The sequence below is a fragment of the Macrobrachium nipponense genome, chromosome 41 (assembly GCF_015104395.2).
Source record: "Macrobrachium nipponense isolate FS-2020 chromosome 41, ASM1510439v2, whole genome shotgun sequence".
Classification (NCBI taxonomy): domain Eukaryota; kingdom Metazoa; phylum Arthropoda; class Malacostraca; order Decapoda; family Palaemonidae; genus Macrobrachium; species Macrobrachium nipponense.
Genome location: NC_061102.1, coordinates 13,176,439 through 13,189,095, shown reverse-complemented (window position 1 = coordinate 13,189,095; position 12,657 = coordinate 13,176,439). Strand labels below are relative to the sequence as shown.

The 12,657-nt window shown below is 33.3% G+C and overlaps 1 protein-coding gene across 1 annotated transcript in view; it reads right to left on the bottom strand.

Annotated features, from left to right (window-relative positions):
• LOC135212518 (uncharacterized) overlaps positions 1–12,657 on the bottom strand; it is a 60,106-nt gene that overhangs the window by 896 nt on the left and 46,553 nt on the right. The gene's annotated exons all lie outside the window — the stretch shown is intronic.

Sequence of the window (12,657 nt, the reverse complement as noted above, 5' to 3'; positions counted from 1 at the left end):
GTACGAGTTGCTATCTCATAGTCAGACCCTTCGCGCCTTCGCGTGGTGTCTTCTGTATTTAGGCAAAGGTATCCGTGAACTTATAATTTTGTATAGTATAAACATTGTTCTTGCTATTTCTTCCTGTTGGATCTTGTTTCTGACAAATGTATCCTTATACACATATATGGTGTAGATGTGAATTGTTACTCATGTGCCAATAATATACGTATACATATAGGTCTTATCATGTAGCATTATTGCAAAAATTAATGTTTAATTGAAATTTTTCTTTCTAATTTATCATCTATTATTATCTTTAAAAAATCTTTAATTGAAAATTTACTTTTTCTGTCTTTTCTGTGATTAATCAAAGAAGATTCACAGATTTTCTTGAAACCTCATAAAAAGATTATCGTGTGCCAAATAACTGTTAATGTTAATTAGATAAGACACAGGATCCTGATCACTGTATCAGGAAGTGATGATTATTGATCTTTTATATTATACTTTTTGCATTTTGGTTCCCTGAGGATCTAATAGAAAACCGGTTTCTATGAAAGAGGTCGTCAGCGATCCTTCATAACAAGGCAGAAGGATTATTGTAGCGAATTACTTCTCATCGTGATCGGGTTTTGATTTTCATTTTTGCTTTAAAAAATTACTCACCAGGCCTTGATGATTCAATAGTTACTTGATTGGATTCAATTTGATCCAGCAAAGCAGTTCCGTTTTCAGGTACCACGGTAAGAGTGTAGGTACCGGCACTCACATCAGGGAAATAACCAAAGCATAATTTTGATTCAACGAGATGTGAACAGTCAACGGATATTGGTGATACGGTGTCTCTGCTTATAAATTCCTTTAATATCATTTGATAATGTGGATCTTCTTGAATACCATCGTTATTCGGGTCATCAACCTCCAGTATATTCCATCTCCCTTCTATGATATTCGTTCCCAGTTTCGTAACTACCAATGCTCGATCTGGAAAGAAACAAAATTGATGAGACCTAAATACATTTATTGAAGTACCTCTTACTTACATGTTAGAAACTAGTTTTTTCTGTAAAGAATTTAGAGTACATTTTTAAACAAATTTCTCCTAGAAAACGTGAGGAAATAAGAACTTCTTTGATATATGAAGAGTGAGATTCATTTCAGCTTTTTTTATAAGCTGTAGCCTTTTGAATTAAAGTTGGTCGTTCTGTTAAGTTTATTGTTTATTGGTGTCTGCGTAAATCTGTTCATGTAGATCAGTAGGATTTTGTTACTGATTGTTCGGTTTCGTTATTCAAATGAATAGTGTAAAATAATTTGTTTATATGAGTTTGTGTTTTAAATATATATCCTAGTGTGAGGGCATTAAGTTAAAGAAATGGAAAGAGAATAGTAGAATTTTTTTGTTTGAGTATTTGTTAGTTCATTTTTATATATAACACATACATACATCACCCATAACACACACACACACACATACACTTATAAGTGTAGTGAACAGTGACTTTCTGTTATATAGACACGGGTTATATGGTCAAGCTCATAAAACTTTGCATTATAGGTTGTAGACTTGCGTTAAAGATCAGTATCAAGGGCATGGCAATGGACAGTCCGTTACCTCCATTACCAAATATATTTATGACCGAGAGACCTCCGGAGAGTATCCTGTGGTTTAGGTGTGATTTATGATATACTGCGTTATTGGCCCACTGACAAAGCTTTCAAGTTTCTTATCAGCACAAAGTGCCCTGATTAGTTCCACAAAATTCACCACAGAAAGAGAACCATATAATAAGCTGGCACTTTCAAATGTTCAAATTGTAAGGAATGATAGATATTTGAAATATTCCGTGATCAGAAAGTCTACGAATGTAAATTCCCGTATCTATTTTCACTCGAACCATCATCCGAGGACAAGATGTGTTACAGGGCGCTGTGGGTCAGTTGCCTCAGATCTTCTTGAAGCTGAGCGTGGGAAGGTCCAGAAAATTGCGACTAATCTTTAAGTATATACCCATTTGATTATATTGGGCACAGATTCTTTTTAAAGCAAGGCTAAAACATTTTATAGAGTTGTACCTGACAGTGAGTTTATTATGAGTAACCTTCCTGTTTTACCCTCCTGTAGCCTATTCATATCCATCCATATATTGCCGAAAACATTTAATGATCACGTTGTTTTTAAGAACTATGCACTATAAAAAATATTATTCGGGAATTCACTTCTTCAGAAGAACCTGCGTATATTTGAGAGATCCCTCGCAATCAGTGTAATAAAGATTATATGGAACGAAGGGGCAAGAACCTCAGAATACGATTAAAACTACGTAAATGTAACGTTCGAACAAGGAATAGAGCCACCAGTGTATTTTAGCACTTGCTGGAATGTAACCACGCTATTGACCGGAAAAATGCAAAGGAGGCCATTTTTAGTAAAGGCATTATTGAATGAAACATGTTGAATAATGTATTATATAAAGTAAAATCATGTCAATTTGATCAATAACCAGCGCTGGCATTTGTATGATATATATATAATATATATATATATAATATTATATATATATATATATATATAATGTATGTGTATATATATACATAGGATATATGATATGTATGTATATATATATATATATATATATATATATATATATATATATATATATATAAAGGTTTTTTTGCCACGAAGGGAAAAAATGAAAAAGCGAGATAGCCGAGTACTTTCGGTACCTGTTCGGACCCTTAGAATCCTTAATGTTAAAGGGTCCGAACAGGACCGAAAGTACTCGGCTATCTCGCTTTTTCATTTTCCTTCGTGGCAAAAAAACCTTTATTTATACATAGCATCACGTTTTATATACTTCGTGATCAAGTTATTTATATACACATTATATATATATATATAGATATATATATATATATATATATATATATGATATATATATATAGTATGTATGTATAATATACATACATCATATACTATATATATATATATATATATATATATATATATATATGTATGTATGTATCATCGTATTTCTCGTCCTCGAAGACATTTTTTTCTCTCCCTAAAATAAGTTATGTGAATTTACCACGCGCCAAAGAGGCAGAAGGTTAAGTTTCCCGTAGGCCTATCGATCCCGAGAGGAAGGTCATCTTTTGCTAAAACACTAATCAGAATTCCTGTAAATAACCTCTGAATGAATTATATAATTATACTTCGAAACAGTTAATAAAAGTATTAAAAGAGACAGAAACATATATGCAGCTTAGTCTTAAAGATTCATTCCCTTAGCAGATCACGGTCGACAAGTCAACGGACTTTAGAGATCGTACGTGCTGTGAATTAATATATATATACAATTATTTTCACTCAGACGATCCTGACTCGGGAATGTTATTAACTCTGAAAGAAGTAAGATTACATTATGTTAAAGGGGTTTAATAGTAAATCTGACTTTAGCAAGACTAGCATAATCTAAACCTCACTATCCATGAACGGCTGATGATAGGCAAACTGAAATGGTTAAATGCTGCATTTAACCATGGCTCATCTTTCAGACGAAACTTTAGGTTTTTAGAAGGAATTCTTTTCTTGATAATAGTGGTTAGATGATCATTTCAACACAGTAATATTCGCCTCCTATAAAAATAGCTCCAAGTGATAAGAAGCTTATCATTTTTGGAGGACTTTATGTGGCGTAATTTCATTGGGCTTTTAGACGTGAAGCTCAGGTTGTCTGCGAGAGAGCAGAGAGTTTGTTCATGAGGGCGTGAAGAGCGCCTCAGTGGCGTGGTCGGTATGGTGTTGGCGTGCCACCTCGATGGCCGCGAGTTCGATTCTCGGCCATTCCACTGAGGGGTGAGAGATGTGTAATTCTGGTGATAGAATTTCACTCTCGACGTGGTTCGGAAGTCACGTAAAGCCTTTGGTCCGGTTGCTGAATAACCAATGGTTCCATGCAACGTAAAAACACCATACAAACAAACAAACAAATGAGGGCGTGAAGGAGATCTTGCTCCTCAGTAGGGACGACCAGTTATTGGCCTGGGATTTCAAGTATACCCATCTTGAAAAGCTAACGTCAGGAACAACCTGATTATATATATATATATATATATATATATATATATATATATATAAATATATATATATATATATATATATATATATATATATATATATATATATATATATATATCCAATGCAGCACGAAGGAACACGTGCTTGGGAATATCCTTAAAATCCACGGTAGAAAGGTTAAGTGAAAAACTGGGGACTAGGAACATGTACTTTCGTAGTTTAGTCTACATTGTGAACTTGAAAATGTAGAGCAAACTACGGAAGTTTCAAGTCCCCAGGTTTTCACTCGCCTTTCACCGTGCATTTAAGGATATTATATATATATATATATATATATATATATATATATATATATATATATATTTATATATATATATATATATATATATATATATATAATTTCAGCAGATCTATGACTATTTCCCGTAATAGGCAAGTCAGGCTGCATTGTTTTAACTTAATAATTTTCTAGGTTTGCTTTGTTTTAACTCCAAACAAACTTTAACAAATCCTACGGAGTTAATTTTATTAGAGCTTTATTGATTTCTTGTAATAGTTCATTAAAATCGACAATTTTATTGTTTTTTTTACGATTTCTTGTTCTTACAGTTATGTTAGTAACACTATCAATAAATCGGTTAAATATGCAAGTTATTTGATAATTGAGGTCACTGACCTATATTATCAACTAGTTCATAAAAATAAGCAATTTTTTTTATTGTACATTGTAAGAATATATATGTATATATATATATATATATATATATATATATATATATATCTTCTTACAATGTAAAATAAAAATTATGTTTATTCTTATGAAGTAGTTATTAATAAGTGACCTCAATAACTTTATATTTAACAAATTTAGTGGAAGTGTTACTAAGAGAACTGTAAGAACAAGAAATCGTAAGAAAAATTACAAATTTGTTGATATTAATGAATTGTTACCAGAAATTAATACTGCTCTCAATAAAATTATTTCCGTAGGATTTGTTAAAGATAAAAGTTTGAGTTAAATCGAAGCAAAGCTAGAAAATTAACAAGTTGAAACAACGCAGTTTGACTAAAATCTGTCACGGGAGTTAGTGATATACGTTAATTAGTATTGAATTGCAGATTTTGACCATAAATTCATTGAAGCTCTTAATATCGCTAAATTAATTCATAGTACTGAATTGATATCGATTTCCCTTAAAGAAAACACTCACCAAATTGCATTCAGTAATCACAAACGTTAGGTAAAATTGCAATTAATTATACGAAGATTGCTTAGAACTTAGATATTAATGATGTAGGTGATATTTCTTGTTCATGTAAAGATGGTATATACTATAATGATGATAATCTTATTATAATTTTAAACTAGGCGCTAGATTTAGATCTATACCAAAATTGAAAAAGTAGTATTAATTCTGCAATGAATAAGATGTATATCTAAACTTTAACATTAGACCATCATCTAATTCGACATCTTTCTCAACAACCTCCCAACTGCATATCTGCTACGTAATTTTATGCCCATGTATCCCATATACAGGCTTATATAATATGACCTAACCTGTAACATTACATAGCATACAATTGATCTTCCCTATCAATGCTTAGTTATCAGCCTTTCTTTCTTAATACAAAAAAAAAAAAAACACTTCCATACACCTGTATACAACAAAGGAGCAATCATTCTTCTCTCACATTTCTTTGGAACTTTTTTTTTTCAAATTCAGACAACCCATACACATCCTGGTCAGTCACCTAAATGCATTATCATCACTATAACACACGATCCCACTTAGAATCCTATCAACTCCTGTAGCATTTCCCGTTTTTTAGATAGTTTACATGAAAGTTTACATATACATGTATATGTGTGCGCGGTGTGATACAGTACGACAGTGTCAAACCCATTTAGGCAGGGACTTTTAGCCAGGGCATGCGCTTCAGCTGTATGCAATACCCTTTGGGCGAAAGTTATTCTTAGGGGGAACTGAATAATAAAGAGATGAACGGAAAATTGTGTTAAATCACCTTCACCTTCAGTTTTCTATAATCTTGGACATTTTTTCTCAAAAATTATATTGAATTTTTTACATTACAGATAAATACCTTTTAAACTGTACCATACAGAAAAAGCACACTGCATGAAAGCAAGTGTCAATATCTTGATACTTGTAAGAATGTTGCTAAGTCGCGCATCGTCACATTATGAAATGAAACATTAAATCAGAATGATGGTAATATATTGATGTTTAGAAAAGTTATGGGTTCTTGTTTGAATGTATATTCTGATAGTTTTCTATGTAAGTTACGATTCAGTTTTCTTGTTTGTTCATAATTTACTTTTTTTGTCTATATATGAATCAGAAGTAACTGTTCACACGGTTTGCATTGTATCACATAATAAAAAGGGATTCTGCATTTCAGTGTCGTTCAAAGTTACCTCTTGTCGGTTGCCTTTAAAGTTACTTCTCAATTGCCTATGTCATTTTTAATGTAACTGTTTCAGATGGACCCTAATATCCGGAAATTGCTATGAATCTTGCGAGTGTCCTTCGTGGAAAGTGCTACGAGGAAATAATGTTCACTTGAGAGGAAATCGTTTGGAAGCGAATATAGTTGAATGAAAATGTCAAGAAGTTTGTGACTCACCGTGAATATCGAAAGTGGAAGTTGCCATGTGTCTCGTCTACACCCGAGGTAGTGGTTTTCTGAATGATTATCAGCTGTAGAACCGCAGAGCTCGGGTCCGACCACTTGATGATACACGTTGCCCCAGTGAATTCTGCGTCAGTGCAGAGAACATTTTCTTCAGGTGACTGAGGGGGCTGAGGTATAAGAATGGCTTCATGGGTGACTGCACTGTTATGGAACGTCAGCTTGATAGTAGCGTTACCATCAGAACCATGAGCTAGAACTGCGGAATCCACTATATCATCTGCAATACGAATTTCTACAGCTTAGAAAACTTAAGTAACGCTTTAATGATTGTGACTAAACACAGTATTATATATATATATATATATATATATATATATATATATATATATATATATATATATATATATATATATATACATATTATATATATATATATATATATATATATATATATATATATATATATATATTATATACATATTACTATATATATATATATATATAACTATATATATATATATATATATATATATATATATATAGTTATATATATATATATATATATATATATATATATATATATATACAGTTGAAGACAGCAGAGCCAAAACTCCGACTTGCAATGTTGCACATTCACTGGGATTCGCCTCGAGTGTCACTGTAAAGCTTTATCAACGCACAATTAAACATAATATGAAAATTAAAAAGTACAATATTCACACTAAATGGAATTTTCAAATAAAACTAAGATTAGCATTATGATTATAAACTCGTTGATCATTAAAACAGGAACTCACAATAACATCAAACAAGACAAAGTATAAAAAGAAATATGCAAAAGTGAAAGAACACATTACTGCTAGTGTACCGCATTCATTTTTGAACCAGGAATAATAAGAAATTGTAATATTATTGGCTTGTTTCTAGCCAATAATGCGTAATTATGTTGGAATGGTTTCAAAATACCGATGTCTGCAGCAGACTAAGAGGTAGATTAGCCAGAACTGAGAAATCTCCTCGTGACTGAGGATGCCAGTCTCCTCGCTGGGTTCTCGAACTCCTCTGTGAGGTAGTTTACCTGGGCAGAATGACTCTTACCCGGATGTTCGGACGCTCTCATCCGAGAAAATCTGAATGTTCTGGCCGTTGATAAATAGGACGGGACTCTAGGCTGGCGAGATTGCCAAAAAAATTACTCTTCTACTTTTGCAAAGTTAGGTATATCTTTATTTCCTGCTGAGAATGCAATCATTATTAAGACACACATGCATGCCATGCATGCATACATACATACACACACACACACACACATATATATATATATATATATATAATATATATATATATAATATCTTCATATATATATCTATATATATATATATATATTATATAATTATATATATATATATATATATATAAATTTCTCACTCACATTGGGATTAAATCCAGGTCTTTCAACTGTATATGTATACCACTGGCCACAATGACCGCTGAACTTTCCAATTTCCTGGCATGTTTTTGGATGTGTTCGCCATTGTGCTCCAAGAATCAGGACAGGAAACGAGAGGGGAAGTTGTTTCTTTCTGTGGTGGATCAGATCCAAGACCCTAGAAAAGTGTTGAGGCCTAAATCATTTCCTACAAAGTGCAAGAATATACTCATGTCACTGACCTCGAAAAAACATGCTTCTAGTAGTTGTGACGAGAATGGCACTAATTCGCATCTGTAAAATATGTTATAATGAAGTGCACAGATAGGTTTGTGGATGAGCTAAGATAAATTTGTGTCTTTATAGCATGGTTGTTAAAGCAGTACATCACTTTTACTATCGAGCATGGGCTCAAATCCCAACTTTCAAGGTAAAACCTCCATCCTCATTCTCATCGGGAGTTGAGCTACAATGGTAATATATGTATATATATATATATAATATATATAGTATATATATATATATATAAAGGATATATATAAGACACACACACCCATATAGTTATATATATATATATATATATATATAATAATATATACTGTATATATACTTATTGTATGAAATTTCTGCACACATTAATATGGTACACACACATAACTATATATATATATATATATATAAATATATATATATATATATAATATATGTATATACTCTATATATATGGATAGATTATATATAATATATATATATATAAATATTATTATGTGTGTGTGTATATATATATATATAATATATTATTATTATTATTATTATTATGTTTGTATGGTAGTGTCATGTGTGCGTACCACATTAATGTGTGCACATTTGATAAAAAGGATAATTAAATACATGGCCAAATATCGACATCACGAAACGAATATGAAGACTATGAACCATATAACTGAATGCCCATCATTAACTCCAACGAATACAAAAGCCGTCGTGTCACAGTCAGCAAGAAAGGTCTGCAAAGAAAAAAAACATTCCTGTACAGACAAGTGGCACAGTCTGATACCAGGAAAATTACTGGAAACTGGAAAAAGTAAATATACTCTGGATATGATGTATGAAGGACCATGTAATACAGGTTCAGAGTCCAAACACAATCTCCTGCTAAGTTAAAAAAAAAAACACAAGTATCCCTGGTAGCTGTATCCATGCCATGGGACACGAGGGTTCAAGACAGAACGAGAGAAAAGGTGTGAAAATACAGGATCCGGAGATGGTGATAAGGAGGCCGAAGTTGAAGCAGCCCCTTTCATTCTATGAGCACTAGGCGTAACCCTAGAGACCTTTAGAGAAACTTAAAGAAGGTTGGAGTCATAAACCTCGAACTGTTCTGGTAAAGCAACACTTGCTGTTTATAATATATATATATATATATATATATATATATATATATACATATATATATATATATGTATATATATATATACCTATATCCACACACACACACACACATATATATATATATATATATATATATATATATATATATATATATTATATATATATATATACTATATATATACCATTTGTCTCACAGCAACACCTTAAAAAGATTGTTATTAGTCATGTTTTCAAGAGCAAATTGAAGAGCCTTTAGAGGAAGAAACTGAATATGTAAGATCTTGTTTACTCAAACTAGTACGGCCGTCGTGGTTTATCAGAACTGCACTGAATAAAGCTCGGTGCTATATGTTAATTGCTCTCAGGCAGGCAAAGGACCTAAGAACATCTCTTAAACAAGATTAAGCCTTCTTTCCACCCATTATAGTCACATCATTAAAATTAACTTTACTTGATATGGAGTTGAAAATTTTGGTGACACGATTCTACCCACGTAGTAAAATGTATAAACTGTAATTCGTTTTATATGATAGAAACTGGTAAAGTTTGAAAAGTATATAGGAGTATAGAGAATATACATGTTTTTATGACAGAAGCAAACCGATTATAATTAAAAGTTGTTATTGTGGCCCATTGGTATTGTTAAAGTATATACTGATTCATTCGTGAGTATTGCTTCAACATTAATCTGGTCATCTCTCTTCCTCACCCACGCTTATAGGTTCTTTCGAGAGCATGCGAATGGCTCTTCATCCCAAATGGTTCACTAATGTAGCCTGTATATGTGCTTGTCTGTCTGTCTGTCTGTCTGGGTCATAACTTGTAACCTATTTTTTACCTACTTTTACCGAACCGATTTCGGCCAGATTTGGTGTACATGTTCAGAGTCGGTGACAATACATGGGATTATGCTTTCATAGCTGTGAAACCTGGGGTGTTGGGACCGTAGATTCGTACATTTTCGAAAAGACCGTGCGAACTAGCGCGGATGGGGCTCTGCAATCGGTTCATCATTCGGTGATGCAAGTAGTACATATTCAACTGTCAAACACTAAAAAGAAAAAAGATCACAAATAATAATAATAAAAATTTAGACAACGCTTTTATTTCAAAGTGCGCCACCAAAGTATAAAATAAAATTTTCTGTGATCCACAATAATAATGGTTACTTATCTAAAGATAAAAGCGCGGGCAGCCTAATCTTGCATTCCTTTCCTTGCTTTCTTCAAAAAACTGTCTGGTTTGCGCTTACTTAAGCCCAAATGTAAAATCGTGGGTCGCTTCCCCGAACTTGCATACAATTCTAGAGCCATATATTTTACTGTATTGTACTGGAAACGTACTTTAATGATGCATTGTGTATTTACAGACTACTGTTCGTGAAAAGGAGATTTATAGATGCAAAATTTCACGTCAGCAATGCGAATTGTCAAGCAATGACGTTTATAGCCTACTCTTAGTAGTACTCAGCTGCTCGTTGGACGAGTGGTTTATGCGCTCGCCTACCAATTCGGTAGTACCGAGTTCGATTCCCCGCTCTGCCAACGTAGTCAGAGGAATTTGTTTCTGGTGATTAGAAATTAATTTTCGGTATAATGTGGTTCGGATCCCAGAATAAGCTGTAGGTTCCGTTGCTAGGTAACCAATTGGTTCCTAGCCACGTCAATAAAAATCGAATCCTTCGGGCCAGCCCTTGGAGAGTTGTTAATCATCTCAGTGGTCTGGTTAAACTAAGATATACTTGACTTTACTTAGTGGTACTTGAGGAAGCTTACCAGGTATGGAACCAAATTACATGGAAGTCTTTGATAACAACTTTACCGCCTTCACTGCTTTCACAGACCTCTTCAGGTCTTAGGCAACTCACATCGTCACTAGACACATAGCGAGATTTAACCCCACATATCCGTGATGTGAAATCTTGCTTTGGGAAACTTCTCAATTGAAATATGTCTGTAAAGAATTGTATGGAAGTTAGGCTAAGTAACCATTAATATTTTGGATCACAGAAAGTTATATTTACTACTTTTTGGTGCATTTAGAAATAAATAGCTACGTGGTTTAATTTTTTCCTTGTAGTCCTACAACTGATTATTTCATACGATTTCTCTTAGTATTTTTAAACTGTCTTTCATAACGCACATTATCCAGGTTTCTTAGTTTGTTTTTTCTGTGCTCTTAGGTGTCACGTTCAGTTATAATTTTTGTTCCATACTAAACAGTACTCTTGGCTACCCGCAGGATTTTCTTGCTCTTAAAAACTACCCGTTAAATTATTTCTTTGACCCAAACTTTTCTGTGTACATTCCTTCTCATAGGAGACTTTTGTTATGTCTTTTACTGTTACAAACTTTGTAAACCTTTTCCAGACCATTTCAAATTAAATTTATTTTGACTTGCCATATATCTCCAGCTGTCTTCCCACACCCACTGTACAGACTATATTGTGCAGGATTCCTCTTACTGTCTGATAGCTAGTCTCTCGTTTCGTTTTCGTCATCATCAATGTATCGCAAGTGTGATATACACGTTCATCCTCTGCCTTCATGCGAGATCTACAGGTTCTACCATGATTTATATTCAGATTAAGGTGTCATTTAGCCGGACAAGTTTAACTATCCCTTTTGCTTTTATTTATCGAAAAGACAGTGTTGTTTATCTGAAATATAAGGTATTGCCGGTACCTCATGAAAATGGTTATCATCATCTTTTTCACTTCCTATTTCGCATAGCATTTTCATATTCAGACTTTTCCCCTACAGTTCATTTTTAACACCAATCCCCCTCCCGACTTCATATCTCGACATGTTCAAAATTTTACTGTGAATGGAAAGGAATATAAAATCTAGGCCAAAGGCCAAGCGTTGAAACCTTGGAGTTCTTCAGCGCTGAGGACAACCTTGCCGTTGCACTGCGAAACAATTGTTAGGAGAGGGTGAAAAGCAATATGTAAAGGAATAGGAACAGAGGTACACTAAAATTAAAAATTAATGAAAGGGCTGCAGCTAAGGGCCCAAGGGACGCTGCAAGGAACCTTAAGTAATGCCTACAGTGCACGCCTGAGGTGCACTCTAGACACTACTTCCCTACGGGGTTTACTTACAATGTGCCTAGA